Here is a 27432-nt window from a genome sequence, read left to right on the forward strand (position 1 = left end):
TAAAAAATAATATTTCAATACACGTCATGAAACGATGCCTCAGTTATGTAATGATTTGCGGGCATATGATTTGTTATAGCAAATTCTATTTTAAAGATATGTTGACTGAAAAAGTCAGAGTATTTACAAAAATGAGAAGTGTACTAGATTACATGCAGCAGATAATAGAGGAGATTAAACACACACACCATATAGTACGCAGATATGTGAACATTGCGATCAAATGCATAACTAATAGTTGAAAAATATTTGGCACTTAACGATTCAGCAGCATTTCATATTATATAGTTCTTTCAGAAGATTTTTCCAGATCTAAATTTACCATGAACTGAAACCTAGACAGCTACTTAACACACACAAAAACAAGTGCCCTGTTGAAGACACCACGTGGATTTTGTCTCAGGTATAACATCGCTAATCTAGTGTGGTGGTGTCCACAACAACGCCATCTCCAGCCAACCAGCACTTACGTGGGCCTGGATCTGTGGTTGACTAGGAAGGGAGGGCTAGATTTGGGGAAATGTGAAGGGTTAACTTCTTGCTGCCATCTTCAAACGTCATTACGCAAGTTATACTAAACCCGATCCACAGTGAACCCGCTTTTCTATAAGCAAGTTGTTCATCTCAACCGCATCTTTGAAAATGTGATCTAATACAAAATACATACCAAACGGAATGAGTACATATTCATAATTGAATTTAACATATGATCTGCACAGTAGGTATTATTTGAGCTTCAGGCATGATAATCATTTGTAAATGTAAGTATACTTGTAAAGCGCACTGCCTCCCCATCTCGGGGCATCCTGGCGCTGTATACCGCTGTGGAACCCTTCCTGGCTTTCCCTGTGAGATGCCCCCTCCTGGGCACCCCAAGGTGAAGCCAGGCTTCCCAGCGCTGTTGGGGCCATTGCGGAGATTAAGCAAGATATTGCCCAGAGTTGCAGAGTGGGACCCATGATTAGAGTAGGCACCAAGGCGTGAATTATCAGGTCCGGGGAAATTGAGTCCAAGAGCCGCTGAGGCGGGAATTGAACCCTGGTCTCAGGTCTGACCTCTGCTTCAGGGTCTCCCGCTTCTAACAAGTGAGCCACACTTCTCTAATTAATTTGTCAGCATTTGCTAAATGTTCTTATCTGCCCAATTGGGATCAAGGGAAAACTTGATATTTGTCTGATTGAAATAAAGTATTTTAAAAAGGCACAGATGCAAATGCTTTGATCTACAGTAGAAACAAGATTAACTTAATTTGAGAAAAGTGTGCCCCCCAGATAAAAAGGCTTTTTACAACACTAGCAGTTTAAAAAAAAGTAATTTGGATTACACAGTAAGTTGTAAATCTTTTACACTGATTAGGGTGTGACGCTTACATTTTTTGTTGGCGTAAACAATTGTGGTAAGATTGTTATTTCACTGGTTAGTAAATGACACTGCAGCAGAGGATCATGGAGTTTGAATCCATAACAAACAAGGGAAAGACCAATTTAAATTTAACAAAAGAAATCATCGAAGAGGTTATTGTTTCTTAAGGGTCAACTGAAAACCATTGTCAGTAGGAAGAAGCAGATACATAGAAAAACAGTTGGGTCGATAAGAGATAGGCCGGAAGGAGGCGTGCATCAAAAATTGGTTGACTTTCAAACCGCCCAACTCTTGGTTTTTGCATCTCATTTAGAAACTGAGATCTGCTTGATGTTCGACGGCTGATCTTCAACTGGCTCATTGGTGGAAGGAATCTTTCAGCAGCACATCTGCCACAGGTCATCCGACACTACACCATCAGAGATGTTGCTCTGGTGAGGTCACGGCTTCGTACACTCTTTTCTCCTGCACAGGATTCCCATAAAGTCACCAGGTCTTAAAGTATAATTAAATAATGTTCCCCACATGATTATAGACAACCTCCAGTGCATGAGGGACATTTAGTTTTTGTTTAAAAAAGGAACACCCTCTGTAAGGGTGTGTTTCTATTAAAGAAAGAAAAAAACAAGCCGCTGGGACGATGGGTCACCCAGCGTTTCATTGTTGCAGAAAGTGCTGCTGTCACGTTAGTGGGTGCAATTTTAGTGAATATTGCCGGTCGCAGCAGTGGGAAAGTCACAGCATTACAGGTTGGGCCCAGTGCTTAATTTGAGTCGGTGGTTTCCGGTGTTCGGCACCAGGACTTTTGACAGTCTGCCAAAAGGTGGCGCTGTATATCTCATTTAGAGATCAGGACAAAAACAGTTGTTTATTTATCAATATAACATAGAAATTACTAACAACTGCCGCCAAAGCCATTCTTATAGCACTGGGTGCATGGAATAGTCTGAATTGTCACACCTCTAGCAGGGTAATGGTTAGTAGTCATGTTGGTACTGTCATTGACAGCACTGGCAAGGGAAATAGGTGTCACAAGCTACAGTGCCTCCTGTCGAGGGCCCTGGCTTATTTTTTAACAAATTAAGCACTGATAGGAGAGGCTCCTGCTGATCTAATGCATGGCTGTCATCCAATCATATTATACATGATAATATGAAATTAAATCTATTCTTATATACATTTTATAAAAATACAAATAAAAATTAAATTTGCGATTAGAGAAATATCGCAGCCTCCAAGTACACTTTAACCCGTTTGCTGCTTTGAACGTTCCGCGCCAGTGCAGAACGTTCTATTAAGCGGGCGGGGCCGCGTTGGCCAGAGGACGTGCGCAGCACTACCGAGGTAGTGCTCACGACGGCTGTTGGCCGACGGCAGCAGCAACGGGTTAAGGCTGAGAGCCTTGCTGGTCTTATTCGTATGTTGGATATGCTGAAGAAGCTCTTGGAGAACCGGCCCAAGACGGATGAGACGATCCTGCCAGCTCCAGTAATACATCTTAAATTTATTTTGGGGCTTCAGGCTTGGAGTCAAAGTAGAAACCACCACATTGATTCCTCTATTAATTTTAGTTTTTTGCATGTCGCCCTGCTTCACAGATATTAACTCAAGGTCTTAGCCATGGAGTTATAAACTAGCACAGAACAGGCAGAACATCCAGGGAAAGGTCTCGCAAATGTGTGACGCGACAATCCAGCCAGAGAGGTATCATCAAATCTAGTTTTATATTGTCTTCACAGAATCCTTTAATGAAATCAACAAATAAAGTTCTGTGCTAGAACTCATGTAAAACAAAGGCTTCCACAGAGCCAGGTGCTTTCTGAAATATTTCCTTCTCCCTCACTAGACTCACTACACTTGTCATGAGCTTGCATGAAATGCTTCATTAAAGTGTGAAACATATGACAATGTCAAACAGCTAAAGAACGGTCTGAGATATGGTAAAAATAGAGCAAAAAGAACTACTAATGCTTTTGAGAAGGTCGTCCAGGGATTTGAGTAAGCCACAGCTGTGTGGCAATAAGTGGTGAAAATTCAGATGAAACTACCAAGAGAATACAACAAGCAGACATTTCAATCTGGGCACTATGCTTACCACCAGCCACATCCCTCGACTGCAACAAAGAATCATTATGCATTATGAGACATGGGGAGTTGTATTCTGGAAGGTGGGGTGAGATGCTGCTCCATCCGATTACATGTCTTGGTGTCCCCCCCCCTGGAAAAAAGGGTGCAGGAGCACCAGGTCCAATTTGACTAGGTGCAGACCGGCACCAGGTAAAATAGCTAATGGTGAGGCCGGGATGCAGACATTGGCACAGTCCGGCCCCCCCATCCAAGCGCCTCAAACACCAAGAGGAGAGCATGCCATGTTCGGTCGCACGGAGGCCTACCTTGCCCTCACACACCATCTGCCACCTGCTTCCACCCCCCCACCCCCCAACTCCACAAGGTTCTGCTCAAATTTACTACCTGCTTAGAGCAGTCATCTCAACTAATTTAAGAAATTTGCTGGTCTTATCTTCCAAAAACTGTTCATTGCTTTCAACCCCAGTTCATGATCAATATAAGTGTAAAGAGTCTGCCCATCAAATAACCCTCCTCCCAATGTATATCATAAATTATATTTAAGAAGTCATTTGTCTGTTTTATATATAATGGTAACATATACAAAATTAGGTTGAAAAGATGTTCCGTAAGAGAAATAATACCTCTCAGCAGGTCTTCTGAGTGGAGGAAAGGCATTCTGCTGAAGCTTTAAATTACCCGCTTAAAGTAAGTGGTAAATCTCAGCGAATTGACCATAGAACCCGGGCCTAACCGTCTGTAACAGGAACCAGTATTCATGGGTGCACATGGGTAGTCCCCAATTCTGGGACAAAAATCCTAAATGGCTGGCTTAAAATCTAGTTATATTGCCAGAATATGTTCTTCCGGCTTAGGTAACACCCCTAAAATAAATCCAGCCATCTCGAAATGGGGTCCAAGATGAAGAAATGCTGGCGGAATGCAGACACGAGCAACAAAGCTCGACAGATGTCATAAATAAACTTAAGAAAGCTTCTAGCTCGGAGCTAAAGGCAAAGCAACCACCCACAGGAGAAGGCATACATCTTTTTTCTGGCTATGTAAACATCTCAACACAGAACTACAGAAGCTGAATAATTAAAAACACAGACAAACAGTAAATGCAACCACAAGAACTGAATATCCCAACACCTCAAGTAGATCTGAGCAATTCATGAGAAGGAAAAAAAGACTCACTAGGACGAAGCAAACCGGTCGATGAAAGCCTTTTGGGATACAAAAAAGAGTGTAGGAAAGAGATAGGACTCACACATGATAATGTGAAAACGACATAAAATCTCTAAGAGCTCAAGAAAAATGAACAACTTAGCCCAGACGAAAAGGACTTCGTGGACACTTTTTATGAACTCGAAGAGTCAATTAAAAACAACGTTCAAGGTCATTCAGACACTTCACATCAATTAATCATTTCAACAACTGATTAGGCCTGGGCGGTGAACTCTGCTGCGTTCGCTAAGTTTGCAGAGTTTTCCCCACCCCCACTCTCTGCAGCGCGCAGTGTTCGAGAAACTCCACTCCGCAAAGCGAAGCGGAGTTTTTTCTATGCTTGCGCGCACCAACATTAAGGTGGTAAGCGTGAGCAAGGAATTTCTTACTCCAGACCACCTCCCAGTGAGATTCTCAACGCAGGCGGTCGCGGAGGGTCACTACAGCTCACGTTAAGAAACGTTCTTTTCGATTGGCTTGGAAGATGGCGACCTGAACGGACGTGTGGTCGCTCGGCTCCGCCGGCTCTGGAGACCCGCGCTACATCCTGACTCCTATCCTGGGGTTTCCCTCGCCCGGAATATGCGGGACACGGAGCCGATCCTGACGGTGTCCCTCTGATTTCTCCGCCCGCCCGGAGTCGTGAGCTCTGGGCGGCTCGTCTCTGCCCCGGGTCACCGCCCGCTCATCGGCGCCTGCCGGACCTCGCATGCCCCGAGGCGGACAGTCTGCTGCGGCGCCTGGCTAACATACGGGCGCGCTTTCACCCATCTGCTGCTTGCCATACCCGCGTCCTCAGCCCTGCCGAGATCCAGCGGAGCAGCGCCGGCACGGATACTTGAGGGCTCACGAGGTTCCCTTTGTTTGTGGCCGCCATGTTGTCGGTCGGACTTCTCCGTTGCTGTGCAGGCTGCCGGTGAACTCCTCACGGCCCTATTTGCCTGCCTCACTACCGGCTGTCCTCTGCTCCCGTGACACACCGGAGGGGGTACAGTTTGTTACAGGGGCAATATCTACCTCCCATCGGGGCCCGTGGCCCCCGTGTCTCCCCCTCCTGGTGCCCTGTGGACGGCTGGCAAGATGGCGATGCCTGCTCACCAGCGCTGCGGAGATGGCGCAGTGCCCTCCTCCAGGGGAGGTGAGTGCATCCCTGCGCAGGGGACCGGAGTTGACTCTTCCTCCATGAATAGAGGACTACGTGAAACACAGCCGGACTACACCCTCAGGGACGTGATGAATATCCTGGGTGAAGTACGATTGGAAATGCGGCGCTTCTATAAGGTACTGGCTGAGACTCTGGATGCCTGTATTACTGCTGAGAGCCGAATGCAGGGGGCCCATCCCCGACAAGAGCCGGGACTGACTATGTTGCAGCTTGTCAGCCCACCACTATCTCCTGGAGACACTGTATCGATCGAGAGAACCATTGCTGGGACTTTTGAAGATTTGTTGCCGCTAGTCGACTCTGCTGCTGCTACAATGTCTCCCCTTTGTTCTTCAATCAGCTGTCTGCCTCGTGCACCAGTCTCGCTTAGCTGTTCATTGCTAGCCTGTTCTCCTGCCCTGTCCCCTGCTCCTTCTTGGAACGATTTTATTTCATCCTTCAGTGACTTTTGTCGCCAGTATGTCTTGGAAGGGCATTTTCCTATGGGACTATTGTTTGCGAGGGACGGGCTATGCTTCCTCTGCGGTGATGCACCTCCCCCATCCTTGAGGCGGCCATGTTTCTTTGTCGACGCAGACTGTATCGTATTACCAAGTTGGTTGGGTGATGGACTGTATCCTAGATCGGGCCAGGGTTAGGCGGTATCCTAGTTGCATCAATATAGTGGCGGGTGGAGGCGGGGAGAGACTTGGGTTGTGTATGTGACACGGTGTACTATTTTCTGACTCTCTCCAATGGCAGGATCTTTGGTGAAGTTCTCCGTTAATTGATATTGGGGCGCAGACTGTTAAAGTGCCGGCGGTGTCCGAGCGTGTACGAAGTGTACCTCCTCCTCCAACGTTCTTTCATGGGAGTCCAGGGATAGGCTTTTTCCTTGCTCCCTCCATCACTGGAGACTTTTTCCTTTCCTTTCCCTTCTTTCCTTTCGCCACTTCTCTTCTCTTTCTAAATTTCGGGTTTTTGGGGCGACAGACACTCTGCTGGGGGGGGGGCAGGCCGTAGCCTCTGCATGTGTGTAGGGTGGGGGGTTACATTTAGTTTTAGTTTCTTTTCTATGGTGCCTACGTATGACCTTCTTTTATGATTTCTTCTTTTTTCTGTCCTGAGTCTGAGATAGGGTTTAGGGGGTGCGGGTAGTACTATGTGCGGTTCGTGTATGCTAGCCGACTCTCCTGATGTTATGTATTGAACTGCCGATTTGATGAGGGGTTCCTTATTACTGTTGTTACTTTTTGGTGCTGCCTGCCCATGTGGTGAAGTAAATGTACGGACTCAGTACTCCTTGGTTCTATTCTTCACTGATTTATCTCTACACTAAAAATCTTAAAATCCAAACCTCACTGCTCCTTCCCCTGGCGACTGGGTTCTGCTAAGTGTAACTGCTGTTAATTGACGCTATATTGCCTGCTGGCGCTGGGGGACCGTATGGTTTGTCTCTGTGCATAACAGTATTGTGGCCGGCCTGACGGTTGTAGGCCCGTATTTGTACCATCCTTACTGCACAATAAATGTTTTCAAAAATTAAAAAAAAAAAAAAAAAAGAAACGTTCTTTTCGCGTTGAGGAAGCTGCTGCTGCTTGAGTAGAACATCGACTCTAGCAGCAGAAAAAAGCCGCACCCTCTTACACCTGCACATGATGCCGTTCACACTCATTTTACAGCACAGGGCAACAACCAGGAGCTAAAAATCAGCGCGACCTAGCGCACTCCGCCGCTTGCGGAACTCTGCATTGTGCGGCAGAGGTTTTTTTTTTACTTTGCGAGTTCCGTATAGCGGAACTCCGTGAACTCTGCCCAGGCCTACAACTGATGGCATTCACTTAGACAAATCAGCCAGAACAGAGACCGATAAAGATATAAGCGGTAAAATACGGCATCCCCACCCTGTAATCAGCAACGGCAAAATCATTCAATATGGCGTTGAATTCATGTCAATGTTAAAGAGCCTGGTCAAACACTTTTATCAAACTAATGTATGAAATGGTGACTTCTAGTCCCTAGTACAGGGGCATCTGTGTGATTAGCGACTGGGGTAACGTGATTTGCCATTTTCAATTAAATGATCCGGGAGTGCATCATTGACAAAAGTCAAATGCGATTTCTCACCAATTATTAGACCACTGACTATACTCACAATTCAGAAATACATTTTTCCATAGAGTGCATGAAAGGAAAATATCTGCATGTTGTAGTTACAAAAGACACACCTCCTGAAACTGGAAAAGGAGGAAAGACATATGAGGTAAGCAACAAGGTAGCGTAAAGCGTAAAATAAACAACACAAAGACAAACAAATTCCAAACAAGAGCAAAGATTACACAGAACAAGAGACAGAGGGTGTACACAGCACAGCTCTAATGAAAATGTATTCACATTACCAGGGTCGGACTGGCCTCTAAGGCAATCAGGCATTAGCCCATGGGCTGATCTGACCAGTCAGTGTGTGACTTTCGGTTTCTGGCTGTTTGTGGGCCTGCTTTATGGTCTTCTGAGTCGGTTTTTACTGTTGATTTCCCTGCTGTTAAAACAAACATTGCCTGCAGCAAGCTCAAACCCATGCCATCTCCCATACCTCACAAAGCACTTATACAGCGTGATTTTACAAGTTCAAAACTGCCCCATTTTCCAAACATGAACCAATTCTTTAACTATCTAATTCACTAAAAAGGACCACTTTTTGTGCCGGCACCTATTTTCTGCCCCAGTCCGACCCTGTAAATTACTTGGAGTCTCCCCAAAAGGAATCACCCTTCAAGTATCACTCTAGAAGAATCCACAATGGTCAAATACCAGTGGGAGCGTCAATGATGCGTGCCTTCTATCTTCAACAGGTATTTTACATGGGTCACATGTACTTCTTGTCTCACATACCATGTGTTCATATGCAGATGGCGTGTGCACTTTGCTTCTTGTTAGTGCGGCCAGGCAGAGTTTCACCAAAGTGTTGGAGATATTGGAAATCGTGGCTGAATGGCTGGGTGTCAAGGGCTTCAAACTGAAAGCTTCAAAGACTGAGGTCTTATTCGTTGGTCTCTGTCATCTAAAGAAAATATAACTGCCTCCATGGCAAATTTGCCTAGATGGTTCAGCACTGGCCTTCCAAACTACCAACTGACACATTTACCTGCTGTTCAGAATTCAGCCATCCATATGGTTTTTAGCCTTTCCCATCATAACTCTATTTCCAACATTTGATAGTGTCTCTTTTGGCTTCATCTGCAGCACAGAACAACTTTCAAAATCTTCTGTTTGAATTTCAAGAGGGTCAATGACTTTGCACTTGTGTATCTTGCAAACATATTTTGTGTTATATTCCCACTATAGCACTATGCTCCAAGAAACATCCTCTTTTTATTCAGTCGTAACGTAAGTTGTGTTGTGATAGAAAATGTGCCCATTCGGATGGCTACTTCTACCTACAGATTCCTCCCCGCTTGAATATCCCTCTCCTATAGCTCACCCCTGACGGTAGGGGATGCCGGCTGCATAGCAGCAGTGGAAGTGATGCTGCATAATGTCACAGGACCCATAAAACACCAACACCGAGATAACATCAGTTTCTTTTTCTGCACCTTAGATGCAGTCTGGAACCCTTCAGAGGGTTTTCGCTCAAGAAACAATTCCCAGTGCCACACAGTCATGTTCCCCAAAAAATGGTGAGGATTAAAGCCGTGTAAAGACTGTGGGGGTCAAATGTTGGGCAACCACCCCCATGACGAATGCCTCTGGTGTATAGATCGGGTCATAACTCTCAGGTCTGTGAGTCATGTCAAAGTATGCACAAAAAAAGCCATTAAGTAAAGGGAAGCCAAAGTTTTTATGGCACAGGTAATGGTTTACAAGCAGGGCAGGGACAACCTCTATCTAGATCGCGGTCACCAGGGTCATCGACTTTGCCACAAGAAGAAGACTCAGTAGTGGGAAGATAAACACACACAAGTCTTCAAGAGGGTCTCCCTCTCCTCAGGCTCCTCTTCAGAGCCTGAGCTGTTCGAAATTCAGGCCCCTTCAGGGCTGGCACCAAGCAGAGTTCCCTGTGCCACGGCAACCTCCAGCAACCTCCAGCAACGAGTGCATAATCCTACCCCAACTTTCTGATGCCTGGTTCGGATCAAGCACCATACCTACATGGCATATTTGAAGTATTAAGGGAGGCTATCATCCCCTCTGGAGCTCCTCTGTGTCCAAGGGGTCCTTTCGAGTTATCCTGAGGACCCTCGCTGGCTGTTCTTCTCATGGGGCCATCGCAACCTTCATGCCTCTAGTCAGCAACGACAGAGGTGCTGCAGCCTAATTCCCATTCTGCAGAATATCTTATTTTTAACGAAGCTCTACCGGAGCATGTTCTTGCCACCCGAGACAAACATTTGTCCACTCTATTGGTTAACACAGTTCCTTTCAGAGCACCTTTCCCAGAAAGGTTAATCGATAAAGAGTCTTCAAGATCGGTGGGAGGTTGGGTGTCTTCTTTTCCACAGACCTGGAAGGCCACAACTTGGACAATTGGATCCTACAGATTATGGGAAAGGAGAACTCGCTACCCTTCCAGCAAAAGAAGGAATGCAGCCTTCAGATTCTAGACCTCAGGGTCTTGACCTTTTCATTCGAAAGGGGAAGTTCAACATGCTGCTCCTAGGTCAGTTAATTGTGGTGCTGGAACTGGGACACTGGACGTTTCACTCACAGGACACATATTTCCACATAAGAATTCGGAAGTCCCACAGGAAGTAGTAGCGATTTGTGGTGGGCACAAAGCACCATCAATTTAGTTTTTCCCATTAGCCTGATGTTGGCACCATGGGTTTTCATAAAGGTGATGGCAGTGGTGGTTGCCTATCTCAGGAGGTTGTGGATTCCAGTTTCCCTTACCTGGATGCCTGTCTCCTGAAAGCCAGGACTCCAGAGATGACGAGGTCGCATCTGCGTAGGCAGCTTCCCTGCTGTACGACCTGAACTTTTCCATCAATGTGCCCAAATCTCACCTGGAGCCCTCCCAGCGTCTCCTGTTCATAGGGGCAGTAATGGACACCACCTTGATGAGAACATTTCCACCTACAGAGGATACAATACCTCCATGCTATGCTCCTACACTTTCAGGTAAGTGAATTCGCTTCAGTCCTGTGTGTCCTACTCCTGCCAGTTTTCTGGCATCTTGTATCTTCCTGGTGATACTTGTCCACTGGCACATGTGGGCCCCCCCACCCGCCAGTGGTGCTCCCCCGGGCAGAGGTTCCAACACAAGAGAGATCTGAAGGACTCCTTAGTGGTCTTCAGGGACACTGCAGCAGAGATTTCATGGTAGGGTATGGAGGAGAACCTGTCCAGTGGGAAAGTCCTTCCACCCTCCTCCAGCAATGACCACTGCACTAACTGATGCCTCCACTGTTGGGTGAAGAGCTAATCTGAGTAAAAGAAGATCTGAAGCCTCCGGTTTCCAGCAGAACACAACTTACACATCAATCTGCTCAAATAGAGTGTGATTCGCCTAGTGCTCAAGACATTCCTCGCTTCCTTTCATGGTTAGTCAGTCCAGAGGTGGAAACACAATATCAGTGATGTGGTATATCAACAATCAAGGGTAGTGGGGTCTCAACTAGGTAGTCTCAACTTATGTCATGAGGCACTGAGGGTCTGATCATGGGTGAACCAACAAGGAATCTGGATGGTGGCAAATCATCTAGCCGGCTCTATGAACACCAGGGCTGATGATCTGAATAGGCGTCATCTTGCTAACCATGAGGAGTGGCATATCCACCTGGAGGTTGTGAAGAGCATCTTCAATCAGTTTGAAGTGCCCCATGGGGATCTCCTTGCCACTGGCTTCAAATCTCATTGCCCAAAGGTCAGTGACCTTCAGAATCTGACACAGAAAGGTTTGGGAATGCCTTTCAGTTGAAGTGGAACTTTTCTCTTCGTTGAGCATTCAGTCCCATACATTTGATTTCTAGAGTCCTGAGGAAGACCAGCCAAGAGCAGGGCCAAATCATTTTGGTAGCTCTATATTGACTGGGGAGGGACTGGTATTTGCAAACCATAGACTCCAAGTTGGTTGAGAAGGATGTGGTAGGTGCAGACCTTCTGCACTTCCCCCTTTGTCCCCCGCTCCGTCTTCCTCTGAGGGTGGACTTACTTTCCCAATCGGAGGTTCAGGTCCTCCATCAGAAAAACTAGAGTCTTCATCCGTAGAGATTCAGTGGGGACATTTAACTGTTTTTCATGTGCCTTAATAAGTGGTATATGTCATCTTAACTGCCCTTAGATCTTTTAATAAATCTGTCTACTCCTGGAGCTGGTGTACATTTGTTACTTGGTATGCAGACCACGAGACTGGCCTCTTAAAGAGTGATCATCTGGCATCTCAAAGTCTCTCATTTGCACTAGAAGGGTGTGCCATGGGTACAGAAAAGGGATTATTGGATGGCCTGGTCGACCTTCATCTGCCTCCCAGACCAGTTGTCCTTTTTCAGATCAAAGATGTGTTTGAGGTTCCCTCCCACTTCTATTTTTATGCTTCTGTGAGACCTAAACTTGCAATAATTAGTTTAATGGTAACTCTGTTTGAGCCCTTAGATAGTTGTTCTTTACCTCCCCCGATTCTTAAGACTGCTTTTCTTGTTGTAATTAGATCTGCCTGACAAGTTATTGAGTTACAAGCACTGAGCACTATTTTACTTTTTTCCTCTACAAGCTTGTGCTCAGAAATAGAGCTGCTCTCCTTTCTAAGGCGGTGACCACATTCTGTCTGAATGAACTGGTCACACTCCCTTCCCCCCCCCCCCCCACCTTATACTAGAAAAGAGGAGGAGAGGCTTCATAGGCAAGAACCAAAGATGGCGGTCAGTTTTTACATCTTCACAAAGTAATTCCCAGTGGATGAGCAACTCTTGATTGGGTGTGCTGGCAACAGAAAGGAAAAACTGGTGCAGCAAAAGACCTTCTCCAGCTGGGTCCTCCTTGTTTTAAGACCTGGCATGCAATGGCCCAGAAGGAGCCCCATTGGATATTACGGCTCATTCCAAGAAGCAGAGGCCTCAATATCTGCCTTGGATATGGGATTCCTTATAGCTGACATTTGCAGATCGTTTACATGGATATCGCTTCACACCTTTGCCAGGCACTACTGCCTGGACTCAGAGGTGAAGAGAGATGGGCATTTTGAGTATCTGTGTTTTGTTAGGCTTCCTGGTATAGCCACCAATCAGGCCTTTTATTCTTGTGCTGATATTGCTTGGGAAGCTATTCAAGAGGGGTCTAATCTGCAGGTAAAAGTATCCACCAAAAGAGAAGATTGCCTGCCTTCTGAAATGATAATGATTTTTCTAACTGCAGATTCCTCACCCATCCAGTCCACTCCTCTATTTTCTGCAGGATGGTTATAGGACACTGTAATAAAATTGCAAATATTATGTTGCTGCACTAGGTTCTACAATCTGATGTCACATCCGTTCTGCTGCTTGGGCGGCATAAAATAAATAAATAGGATACCAGCATTGTCTCGATGGTGGGGGCGGGGGTGGGTATGCCCTTTATGGCTCCTGTAACATCACATGGCTCCACTTCCTACATTAATATGAAGCCGCGCCCCCTACCATCAGGGGCGAGCTATAGAAGATTTTTTTCCAGATAAGTCTAGCACTTGGGAGGATGTTAAAGAAATGAGGACTCACCTTAAGTAATATTTTATACAGGCTCTTTGCTGCGGAGTAAGATTCTGTGTAACAACTGATTATGTGGTGTTTTTTCAGTTTTTTCAAAACCTTAAAAAACAGTGATTATCAGTGGTTACACATTTTCACACCATTAAAAACAACGGAAATAATATTTTTCCGGTGTTTATGGAATTTTAATTTAATTTTAATTATTGCTTGCTTTCTGCACTGATAGTACATGTGCATAGATAGCATGTGCACAGGGCATATGAGGTCCAAATACTTTTTTACTGCCCCAGAATGGACTACAAAGTCAATAGCATTCTTCATTAACTCTGAAGATTGTAAAGATGCTTTCAGAGTACCATCTAGCAAGTGACAAGGATCAATTACACTTCAGCTTAGGTATCGATTTTGACAGACCATCATACAAATGTTTTCACATACGTAGCTAAATTACTGAAAATACAAACAATATCACTCCAATCTTTGTTGAACTTGGTAGGAACTTTTTCAGCAGCATTCCAAGTGGCACTGTGTTCCATGTTTACTAAACGTCTGGTGTCATGTTTTCACCACTATCTCAGATGGGCGGAAAATCCGTTCCGCTCGCGGATTTTGCGGATTTTCGGTAAATTCGCAATCCGCGAGATTCGCGAATTTCCCGCAAAATCCGCAAATCGGCGAGCAGCGGATTTTATGGCTTGCTCGCACTGTTCGCGTGAGTTCGCGGCTTCCCAGTTCAACTTCGCGCCCCGCGAATAAGCGCTAAATTGCAGAAATACGATCTTAGCAAAACTGAAACTACTTACCAGGTTCAAAAGTTCAAGCTCATCATTAGTAGCCATTTCCTGTAGTGCTTCCTGAGGGGCCCCTCCAGAGTTCAGTTGCCTACTTGCAACTATTATGTGACCCTGCTCTGACCCTCAGAATAGTTACACATATGCCACAAAGGTCCTGAATTACAGCTAAGGGAGACAAGCAGGAGCCAGGCTGGAAGTTCAAATCCAGTGACACATTAATCAGCCCCTAATTCATTATTGTCAGTTGGGGCAGGGCAGGTGTTGTAACTAATTTTGCAACAATGAAAGCACTTAGCAAGTGCAAAAGATCACTAATCAGGAAGCACTAAGGAAGCAGGTGCCAGCTAAAAAAATATTCTGTGACACATTAATCAGCCCCAAATTAATTCAGGTCACTTGAGGCAGGGAAGGTGTGCTTTGCTTTGCCACAATAATGTACACTGGACAACCAGAGGGTGCTGTGATGAAACAGAGGGTGGCATGGGTGGGCCAGAGGGTGGCATGAGTAGTCAGAGAGTGGCAGTGGTGACAGACAGTGGCAGTGATGAAGAAGAGTGTCCCAAAAAGGCTGGACACGTAGAAACAACAAGTTCGCAAAACTTGCGACCCGACAGGTAAGTTCACGTTTGCGAAATTGTACAAAACCCTCGCAAACTGGCAGAAACCCGCGCGAACACAAAAAAAAAATCCGCAAATTCGCGAGAATTCGCGGATTTTGCGGATTGCGAGTTCGCAAATCAGCAAAATTCGCGAACGCGAGATTCGCAAAATTCGCCCATGCTTAGTGACAACATTCTTTTCACATATACCTGTCACCACACCTTGCATTGAATGTTTAAAGCTAGAGGTGTTTGGCAATTCACTTACATTCAATACTGACTCACTTAAAAAGGGGGCTGATGTATCAAAAGATTTCACCCATTCTCTGTCTGTGGGTAAATGTGATGCTACTTATTAGAAAAGATTCTTATGAAACCAGCAATTTTACCTATCAGTGAATTCAAATGTAACCAAAATAACAAATGTGATTTTGATATTTCCTGATTCTGTACAGTTTATAAAATAACTAAATAAGACCAAAAACATGCTTCTAAACACTTTGGGGCCGATCAGGATCGCGGACGGACTTGCGTCCGTCCGCGACCCCAGAGCAGGAGGGAACCTCCGCATGGCATGCGGAGTTCCCTCCTGTGCAATTAGGATGTGACCGCCACCCTGGCGGTCACATCCTCTATTTTTAACATTGCGGCGGGTGCAGCTTCAAGCTGCACCCGCGGCAATGTTAAAAATGCACGCATTGCTTTTGCATGCAGAAAGAGGCAGGCACCGTGCGGTGCCTGCCGCTTTCTGCATGCAAATGCAGGGGGGTACCATAGGTACCCCCCATGTGCACCCCCCACCCCGCTTCACCTAGGGGGCCCGCAACGGGCCCCCGCAGTGAAGTTCCGTATGCTTTTCCGCGGCGGGAAACGCGCCGCGGAAAAGCATAATTCACTGCCCATCCTAATATGGTGGACGGTGTCTGAGAGACACCGTCACCATATTAGAGCTTTTCCGCCGCGGTTGTAAGCCAACCGCGGCGGAAAAGCTGCGGACGGAAACCAGGACCCACCAGCCATCCTAATGTGGCGGTGGGTCCTTGGTCAGTCCGCTGCGGTTTTTCCGCATCCTCGGGGCCGGCGGTGGCTTCCGCCGGCCCCGAGGATGCGGAAAAACCGCAATCCTGATCGGCCCCTGCATCTTTAGACCAAAGACCACAAAACTGAAAAAAGCAGAAGGAAGAGGAGTCGTGTTTTAGTGACATCCCTAAACAACAAAACTCAAGCAGAATAATGTTAGCCCATTCTTTCTTGATGCTACCTTGTATTACAAAGTTGCATTGTATTGGCCCCTTCATGAAGAAATAAAAATGTCTCTTTAACTCATCTTTTCCTTTCTTTGAATGGCACTTAGTTTGTGGTTGCAAAGGTGTTTTTTCAGTGTTTATATGTTTACACCAGTGATGGTTATTTTCCTTTTGGTGGGGTTTTATCGGTTATTATAGGTTTAAACCTAAAATCAAATAGCCTTAATATGTGGTGTATTGCAATCTGACACATGTTGTGCTCTAATTCACCAAACAAAAATCAAATAATGTCTCAAGCAAAGCCTTCAAACTATTGAAACCAATATGGTCTCAAAGTATAGACCAAAATCATGACCATGGAGGAGGAGCTACGCTACGAACCAAGATGGCCGCATAAGCTCCCGGCTCCGCCAACCTCCGCCGGCGGCTCGTTTATCCTGTTGACTATCCTTTTCTCCCACCGGACTCCCGTGCGCTTGAAGTGCTCCTGACTCTTGCAGTGCAATCCCGGTCTCCGCAACTTATCGGGTGACGAAGTTATGTCGAGTACTATTCTTGGCCTACTCCAGGGCTGAAGCCGGGACCTCGATTTCTAGCCCATCCGGGTTGGAATTGCACAACATCGGCTGTGGGACCAGGGCTGCGTTCGGTCTCCCGAACTTGGAACATTATTGGCATTTTCGAATGGCAACTCAGTGACCGGCTTACGCAGCGGACATGGTACAGTGACGCAAGTGAAGGTCGGCGGTCGGGGGTCCGACGCCCGGAGTCCCTCCTGGGCCGGGGTCGATGGGCTTGGCCCCGCGGGCGGCGAGGTGTCGATTCTGCCGGTTTTGTGAGTGCCCGCTGGTGTCATCGGCTTTGTGTGTGCCTGGTACCTCGGAGTCGTCTTCGGGGTTTGTGTCCTGCTTCGTCTCTTCGCGAGAGGAGATGGAGGGGACGGACGGCACAATATCATTGAGGTCCGTAATGGCCGCCATTGGGGCGCTCCACTCTCAATTCGCCGTCATGTACGCTCGGAGTCCTCTGCCTACCATTTTGAGATCCCTGGGCGGAAGCCTGATTTAGCCCACTTTGATGCATCTGGCTCCATGGATGGCGCACCTATGATCATTGCTGGCTTTCCCTACTCAATCCTCGCTCGACGGAACACCGTTGCTAAGAACTTTGATCTCCACGAACAGCTCTTCAGTGACTATCAGAGAGGTTTGCCTTTCTTCTTCATCTTTCCTTGCCGGAATTGTGGATGTCGCCATCTTGCATCCTGTCTCCGATCCTACTCCATTGACTGGTACTGTGCTGAACGCTTCGATTTCCTTATGATGACTCTGGATTGGGCGGCAAGGACTATCGTAAAGACATGTTCTGGTCAGGGTTGATTTTGGCTTCTGGGGTTTGCTGCGTCATGTGCTACAAGCTGGGATTGTACCTCATATTGTAACAGGGGTCGGGTGTTTTTTTTTTATGTCCTCCCCAGGTTGGGGTTCAATACTTGCTTCAAACAGTGGCTAAGATGTCTTGGGGAGGTCGCCAATGGCGGGGGGTAAGGAAGATCGGGAGTGTGTATGTTCTTCTCCACCTCCGCTTTCTCTTTCCCTTTCTTTAGGGTAGTTCCGGGGCAACAGGCACGCTGTTAGTGGGGTAGGCCGTAGCCATTACAGGGGTGCAGGGTGGCGGGTGTTTGGGGGGGTTTTGTTATTTTAGTTTGTTTTGTTCTATGGTCCCTTTCTTTCCTTTCCTCTTCTCAGTAGGGACGGCTGTTTCTCCTTCTGCCACTTTTTGATTCATGGGACGTCTACACCAGCTTCTACTTCATTTTCTCCTGAGAGTGGGTTTTCTGGATGGTGCTCGCACTTGATCGCTTGCTAATAGATTAATTTTTATTCATGTTCTGTCACGTGACTAAGGCTGTATTATTTGTTACCTGTTCTTGACTGCAGTGCGTGGTACATCCCTCATCTCGTATTGCTTCTTAAAGTATGGTGTGACGCCTCTTACAGAAATGCCACTACTGCTTCTTCAAAAAAGAAAAAACAAAACCTTTGATATGTCCTTTGTACTGGTGACGCATCCAATCATATGCTGCAATTTCTTGCCAGACGTCGCCAGGGTCGATAATAGATGCATAACTTTAAATTGCTTTGCTAATTTGCGGCCGGCCCCTGTGGTTGTAGGCCGGCACTTGTAATACTTTGAGTGCATCAATAAAGGTTTTCAAAAAAAAAATCATGACCATGCTGAAAAATCTAAAATTAAAAACAACCATAAATAGTTTTGGACAAAGACAGACACATAACCAAGCAGGACAAGAAAGACTTAACATTCTGCTCCTTTAGAAAGTTAACCCAAGAAATGGAAGGTCTCCAAGGAAAAACCTATACATCCTTCTGCATCATGAAGACAAACCAACACTGCTTTTCAATTGAGTTATCAGACCGGTTCTTCTCTATGGTAGAAAAATTCTGGGACCATTCGCTATACCAAAGACCCTACAGGGTGGGACACAAACCCAAAGGAAAACCTGCTTCTGCGTTTCTGTAGCAAGTGCTAGGCTGAACAATTCCTCATAACCTAAAAAAAGCAGTAACTAACCCGTTTAGTTAAAAGTCCTATACATTTTACAATTGATAATATAGCAAACATAAATGAAGAACATGACCTTACACAAGAAGCCCAGATGCACACTTCTCAAATAAATAAGAGAAACCCAGAATCTTTATGAACTTGCAAGCAAACAAGTAAATACAGCCATCATCTGGGGAAAAATAGAGACGCAAGCAAAATTAAATTCTTAACATGTTTGGCAAAACTGTATTGTATTTTACCGATTTGTATTGATCTGCAATACTGTAAGTAAACTCTACAATTAACTTCAATTTAAATACAGGTTATCAGCAAGTCACTGTGTTGTCATGATCGATAACTGATATATCATATACGTCCGAGACCTGTACAATATTACTTGCCACAAGTGGGATGCTTGTATTTCACGTAAGGCCTGGTAAGAATTTGCGCTATATCGCGTACCTATTTCTTTTGGCTCTTTGTATTTACCTAAAATGATATTTAGTTGACTTTTACTTCTTCTCAAAGTCCATCTCAAAGAAAATCTGGAAGTCTGTGTTTTCTAATATTTCTCCATTCGCTTTATTGGTTGCCCGGTTCTATAATACCTTTGGGGGCACATGCATCAAAGGAAAAAACGGTCACAAACGGGCAGATTCTCAGACTCTGCCCCTTTGCGACCGGTATTTTTGCATTTGGGATGCATCATCTCGAATGCAAAAATAGCAAATTGCGATTGCATTTAAGGTATCTCAAATTGCGATGCCTTGAATGCAATGCAAGATGGCATTTAAAATAGCGATTTCACTATTAGGGTTGGCTAAATACCGAAAAATTAAACCTGATGGTATTTAGCGAAAACTTTGAAAAATGCACTAAAGTGCATTTTTCAAAATTCCAGGTTACACACAGACATGCCCTTGGGGCATGTGTGTGCGCATCATGGGTGCACATAACAATTTCAGGGGTGCAACAGGATGTCCTTTTGACACCCTTGCACTCTTGAAATTGCATGCACAATTTGCGGTGAACCTAATGGGTACTCGCAAATTGTGCATGCAATTCCCATTCATTCCTATGGGCCTACAGGCCCGCAGGATGAATAGGAAGGCCTTCCTTAATTGCGAGTCGCAATTTGCGAGTCGCAATTAAGGAATTTCTAGGAATCGCTATTTTTCTAGCAATTCCTACATGCATAGGCTTTTGGAATTCCTTAATAGCAGAGCCTTATTTTTCGCTAATAAGGAATCTTAAATGCCATTTTTGATGCATGTGCCAGTTGGATCCTTTAAATGATGTTCAGGAACAATCGCAATGGACCGCACACCGCTAGCCACTCCTCCGGATCGCCCCTCGGGACTCTGGTACATGGAGTTCTTGAGTGGTTCACCCTAGTGGGTGCAAGTAGGTACTTGTTGGACTGATGATCTCTAGACCCGATACATGTCCCGGGTTTTAGGATATCGCCCGAGACATGGCTCGGGTTTCGGGATAACTTCCCTCATCAGTAGAGAAAATAGTTTGGGGTGGAAGAGAAGGCCGACAAGCAACCGTCAAATGCCTCGATGCCCAAACTGGCACGCAGGTGCGTCATCCAGGAGCTCGTCAGCTCATAGCTCAAGGAAGCCAATTTGTAGGAACAATCGCAAAGGACCGCACACCGCTAGCCCCTCCTCCGGATCGCCCCTCGGGACTCTGGTACATGGAGTTCTTGAGTGGTTCACTCCTCCAACATTACCATCATCGGCGATCTCAACATACATTTTGATGCCACGGAGTTACAAGTGGTTAGAAGCGTGCTGGACGATCTTGAAGCAGTGCAACTATCCCAACTGGTTCGTCTCCCGACCCATGAGGGTGGTCATATTCTTGACCCGGTTTTTACTAATCTCCAACTGGCCGAGGTCTCTCCCCCTAGACCTATGGGATGGAGTGATCACCATCTCATTGAGCTTTTTGTCACAATGGTAACGCGTGCTACCGGGAAGCCCGATAAAACATCTTTCAGGCGACCCTGGAAAAAGCTCAAACTGGAGGACTTCCACCGTGTCCTGGCCACCACTCCTCTGGTTCTTAAGGATGACGTTACAACTGGGTATAACATCTTCTGCGCCTGGATTGTCCAAGCGCTTGACGTATTAATCCCGGCCAGCTGGAGCAGAAACCGTTCTTCTCAGTCTAACCCTTGGTACTCGGAGACACTTAGGCGGATTAAAGCCACTTGCCGTCAAGCCGAAAGAGCATGGAGGAAGAACTATGACAGAGATCTAAAGGCATGCTACCTGACTAAGGTAAAGATATATCATAGGGCTGTCTGCCGGGCTCGGGCTGACTACTATGCCAGAGAGTTCCAGGCGAGTTCCAATCCGTCCAAACTGGTATTTAAAGTCTTGAAGGAGCTCACAGCGAGCAGGCTTCCTGTCACGGAGATTTGCTCCCTTGCTCACAGTGAGTCGTTAGCTGGCTTCTTTGTGGAGAAAGTAAACAACATTTATCGTTCTTTTCCCAAAGTCGACCCTGACAGTACGACTTTTACATTGCGTACCTCACAGTGCTTGGCTTCGCTCCCCATTCCATCGGAACAGGAGTTCAATCTCCTAGCGGCCAAGGTTAAGTCTGGCTCGCCAGATGACCCTTTGAGACCGGCCCAGTTTTTGGACTCGGCGTCCATTTGCCTCCCACCGATTCGACAACTGGTGGATCAATCCCTTACCACCGGGCTAGTTCCACCTAGTTGGAAGGCGGCCTGTGTCATGCCCATCATAAAGAAGCCGGGGCTGGATCCAGTGACGCCGGAGAGCTATAGACCCATCTCCCTTCTTCCATGGGTGACTAAGATCACAGAGGCTCATGTGAATAACATCTTATCGAAACATCTGACCTCTGCACACCTACTGGATCCCACACAGAATGGTTTTAGATCTGGGCACAGTACAGAGACGGCACTCCTATATATGGTTGAACATCTCCGCTCTGTACTGGATGCAGGTCAAACGGCGGCACTGGTCTTATTAGACCTGAGTGCCGCCTTTGACACTGTATCCCACACCATTCTTATCCGCAGACTTGGTGAGGCTGGCATATCGGGCAAGGCGTTGGATTGGTTCCAATCGTTCCTTTCGGAACGATCATTTCAGGTAGTAGTGCCACCGTTTAGATCTAAACCTCATGCCATCACTCAAGGAGTTCCGCAGGGTTCGGCGTTGAGCCCCACTCTCTTCAACTTATATGTTCAACCTTTGGCGGCGGTTGCGGAGAGCTGGGGTCTCACTATGGTATTATACGCCGATGATACCCAGTTGGCGGTGGTTCTTAATGGGGACTCTGACCAACTGGCATCAAACTTTGCGGATGGTTTGAGGGCTGTTGCTGGCTGGCTCACCTCCAACTGCTTACAGCTCAACGCCCTCAAAACTGAGGTGATGGTACTGGGAAAACATCCTGATCTGTGGGGTGCGAGCTGGTGGCCTAATGAGCTGGGACCCCCCCCTAGACCGGTCTCTGAACTTAAAAATCTTGGCGTCTGGTGGGACTCTAAACTAACCTTCTCGTGTCATACTAAGAAGATGGCATCTACATGCTTCGGCATTCTTCGTGGTTTGAGGCCTATCCTCAAATTTTTTGAGGCCTCCACTCGCCAGATGGTGATTCAAGCCAGTGTGTCATCAAGGCTTGATTACGCGAGTTCACTGTTCCTGGGCGCTAATCAGGCGGAGGTCCTGCGACTCCAACGGGTTCAGAACGCAGCCGCCAGGGCTCTGGTAGGCCTACCACATTTCTGTTCTGCCCGTAGTACAATCTCCAAACTACACTGGCTGCCTGTTATCAGACGCATAGAGTTTAAGACTCTGTGCTTCGCGTTCAAAATCCTTAAAACAGGCACCCCTACCATCATCCAGCACCTCCTGACTCTGTACACTCCCTTACGTAGCCTTCGCTCGGCAGGTCAAAATCTAGCACTTGTTCCACGCTTCCAGAAATGCAGATTAGGTGACCGTTCTTTCACTGTGCTGGCCTCTAAGCTTTGGAACGCGCTTCCTGTGCATATTCGATCTTTAGAAGATCTTCTTGTTTTTAGAAAAGCTGTTAAAACATATCTTTTCCCTCTGCCTTATTAAAATTTCCCTACTTTCTCTTTTTCTGTTAGTTATGTTACCTTCTCAGTTATAGCGCCGGGACGCCCCTTTGCTGGGGCAGCTGTGCGCTCAAAAAATCAATTAACATAACATAACATAAAAGTGGGTGCAAGTAGGTACTTGTTGGACTGATGATCTCTAGACCCGATACATGTCCCGGGTTTTAGGATATCGCCCGAGACATAGGCTCATATATAACTAACACCATGCCTATTCAATGTCTTACTTGCCTGCATTTGATAGTCTTACCCTAGGGGTCGCTGTCTGCTTGCCATTGCCCACCATTGCAGTGTAGCTGCCATATAGGAAGTTAATGGCTGTTATTGTGCTGCCTTCACTCATTGCTGTCTTTTATTGCTGTATTTTTGTCCTAACCTTATTTTATATGTATATATATATATATAAATCTAAAGGTTAAAGTGACATTATACTTAGGAGAAAAAATAAGACATAATGTAAAACAACACTGAAATTCACCAGTTATTGTTAAAGTAACTATAACCTTGACACTTGCCATGCTGCCCAGTGATAGCATTAATGATGTCCACTCAGATTTCATCAGTGATGTTATCAATTATATCATAGAACATTTCATGAATGACGTACTGCATGAGGTCATCTGAGCAGTCTTAAGCAATGCATTGCGAGTGTGCAAGGTATAGTTACTACATTCAACTATAACTGGTGAATTTCAGTGTTTCAGTTAGTTTAAAATGCTGTGTTTCAACTTACATTTACAACTAACTATAACGTCAATTTAGCCTTTGGTTTGGTTTAAACAGGTCCATCGTCCAACTCCCATTGGATAACCACCTCCCCACCATGCGGAGCATAGGGTTTGCCTCAGGGCCTGGGCTACACCAAGGGACAACAACAAAATGTGTTGTTATACAATTGTTTATGATCCCAGGGGACTCTTGTACCAGTCAGGAGGGGCCGCTCTGGCTCCCCTGAAGGTCCTAGAGGATTGCGTACTCACAATGTTTTCACTCATTTAGCCCCAGGCATCGTCCATGTTGCCCATGCATCCACACTGGTAATAAATCACGGGTGTAGGGGCAAGAGTGTTCCCTCATTTGCAAGAGAGCTTTCGAGGGTGGAAATGTGCACCTTTGCAATACTTGTTTCAGAAGGCGCCATACACAGCTGCCCCTATAATACAGAAGGTTCCCAAGGGCACAAAAAATGGATTTTGAAATGCCTTATGTTCCTTTGGGGTACTTGGGTAACACACACAGCAGACTTATGAGGAGCTTGTCACATAGACAGTCAAATGAGGACGTTGGGTTAACTGGGCAGAGAGAGAGAGAAACTTGGATATCAAGGCTGAACAGTAAGAGAAACTTAGTACATTTGGAAAGAGTCATCATCATCAGCTTTACTAGTTTTTTTCCCAACCATAAAAGCACAAAAACAATGCATAACATACAAGTTGATATAAAATCCGCTAGATTAAAACCTTTTACAAAAACATTACTAAATATTGTGATAAAAACACGGTGATGGAAAAATCAAGACAGATAAGAACACTTTATCCAGTAAGAACATCTCACGGTTCGTATTCAGAATGGTCCAAACTCTCACATGGTTTGGGTTTCCCTTTGCACTGTGTTATGTTAGCATGAGCGTGTTAGAAGTTTAAACGCCATTTTCTTTTTCTGCAGCCTCTGCACACGTCACATTTTGTTATTAAAGCTTTTCTCCTAGTTGAATATGTTGCTATACACGAGAATAATATGTTTGCTTATAATATCAGCCTTGCTTGGTAAGCCATGTCTGTACAGTGAGTGCCGAGGCCTTCAAGGTTATTTCAACACAGCGCTTGTTGTTCAGTTTGATCAGCGCACTGGCTAGACATAATAATTATGCAGCTGTGGCCAACTTCGGCTTTTAGGCGCGTTTAATAATGCACTGCTCAGAGCAGGAGTTTACACACTTGATGAATATTCGCATGACAGAGAGTTGGTGCAGGAGATGATGTGATCCATTTCTGCTGAGACCTGAGGTATGGGCCCGCCCTTCTAAATCCAAAGAGACCTTCTATAATATAATATAATATACTAGCAAGGGAGGGTAAACTGAGGTTCTATTCAGACCTTTTTTCGTTAGCTTTTTAACATGCTTTCTCCCTTTGTATTTTATGGAATTGTAACTATGCTGTTGCCTTTGTTCCTTATAATATGTTTGCTTGTATTACCTAAGATACTGAGCTTGAGAACACTGCATTAGAAATAAGCATTTCAAACCTGCACGTGTACTCATTAACTCCTCGTTCTGGATTGGTATGTTAGTATAACGAAAGAGTGTTCATGTGTTCCACGTTACCTGAGGTGTTCTAAGTCTGTGTTCTGGGTTGTTTAAATCATTGGGGGTTACTAAGAACCAATGAGACACTGATTGCTAGTCTGGTAGGGGATTTTGGATACTAAGGTAAGTTTTGGCACACCCTAATTCACTGAGGTTCCAAGTCTCTATGCACAGTTCTGTATAGGAGCAGAAATCCATGCTACAAAACCATTACAAACAAAGCATTTGTTAGAGAATAAGAGCATAGGGAGAGGCTTAGGACTCGCTATGCCCTTGTGCCATGTGTGAGGTGGCCATGATCTTAGCTCTCATGGCCAAGCTCCATTGAAGACATTTAGCAATAGCACAGACTACCACGTCTCTTGTTTTTGGGCACAGAAGTCTGAGCACCTGAAGATAACGACCACCCCCTAACTGTGTACTTAACGGAATAATCCAGCAATACCTAGGCCTAGCATATCCAAGAGAGAAAAGATAAAATGTGGAACAGTCTCTTCTGCCTGATGGCAGACCGAGCAGATGGAACTTCTAGCAGCGTTGCATTTCCATTTGACAGAAAAAGCAAGGAAAGGCAAAGTGCCATATCTTGGCTTCAAGAATAACTTTCTGGCAGCTGAATCAATTGAGTGATCAGGAAAAAGTTCCAATTATTTGTCTCTCCTGTTAATGTGTCTCATATATTTGATTTAACCTATAATTGTTATCATTGTTGTAACATTGTTGACCTTATGCAAAGCGCTCTGATACCTATGGGTCTAGCCAGCGCTATATAAAACTGTTTAAATAAATAAATAAAATGTCAATAAAATTGGAAGAAAGAGAGAGAGCCATTGTTATCATTTCTATTATCCTGTTCCCAATTTGCCCCATAATTGTTTCTTTAAGGACGTCCTTTGCAAAATGAATTGGTAGGCAATCGACAGACCAAAAATGCCCAAGACCTAACTCATGGAGTGAATTTCCTTTATAACGTATCCACCTGATCTTGTGGAGAGATCCAGTTTCACAATCTCAAGGAAAGCTTTATTGGAGCTGGTGAGGGCCGGAGTCTTGTTCGGTCATAGCCAGTACAGCAATAGTCGTAACTGTACCTTGGAGGCTACAGGCAAAACACCTAGATTGTGTCGTAAGAGTAGCAAGGGTGTACTCTTTGGGTGATCTACCAGGGCTCTAATAATACTATTATACGCTACACTCAACTTGGCCAAATATGAGTGGCCCCAAAGCTCCGCCCCTTGGCGTGCGGCCTTGGCTCTATACATTTTTAAGGCATATGGAAAGAGAATGTTTATTTATTTATTTATTTATAAAGGAGCTCCTTATACATTTACAAACAGAGGGACAAAGTCTGGGCTTATACACAGGAATAATGAAAAGCACAGGGCAAAGATACTATATGAGGGACTTGGAAGTCTCGCAGCGAGCATCAGTCTTGAGCAGTCTCAATCTGCCAGCTGACCCCTTCAAATGCACCTATGGTTGTTTTAGCTCGCAGTGTATGCTTGTTGAAGAGTATATTATGGTGTAATATTAGCTCATAATAGCAATTAAGCAGTTTTTAACCTGTATCGTCACTAAAAGAATTGATATCCTATTGCTACACAGAGGTCCTACACCTTTAGCATGATTCACACTATATATAAGTAGCTTAAATTACATTTTATTTTCAAAGTCAAAAAAAGAATCCTCTTCCAGCTTCTCATTTCCATTCAACACTCTGTCACCTTCCTGCATTCAGTACTGCCAAATCACCTTCTTCAAATTGAAGTCAGTCACGGGTAACAGATCATCATAGATTGCTTCCTGTCATTGTCCAAATTCGATTGCAATTGATGCAAAGGTGACTCATAACAGCAGCATTCTTTTTAACCCAAGAGGCCCTAATTGAAGGTGAATTAAATGGAAATTAGAGATCAACCATGATGAGTCTACTCAAATTTACATTTCAACCTAGAAATATCCTTACAACAATGGGATTAACTAAGACGTGCTCACACAGGTGGCCTAAGGAGCTGAAGGGTTGACCTGGTGTAGGGCCCCAAAGTTTATTTGAAGTGCATATGAAGGGTGCAAAAGCCAGCTGGAAGGTGGTCCAAAATGGATGGGATCGAAGATGTACTTTGTTGCAAATGATGCTTGGAGCTAAGCATCCAGGAGGTGCAAGAAAGTGGCCAAGGGCACAAAAAATGCACCAGAGCCTCCAGCCCACTGCCTTTAAACAAGTCAATCAGGGCAATAACTGGCCAAATTAAGGAGAGAATCCAAGAGGCCTGGAGAGGGCAACTTTACTTCAGAATGTTTCTCT

Source organism: Lissotriton vulgaris, chromosome 12, assembly GCF_964263255.1.
Source record: "Lissotriton vulgaris chromosome 12, aLisVul1.2, whole genome shotgun sequence".
Lineage (NCBI taxonomy): Eukaryota > Metazoa > Chordata > Amphibia > Caudata > Salamandridae > Lissotriton > Lissotriton vulgaris.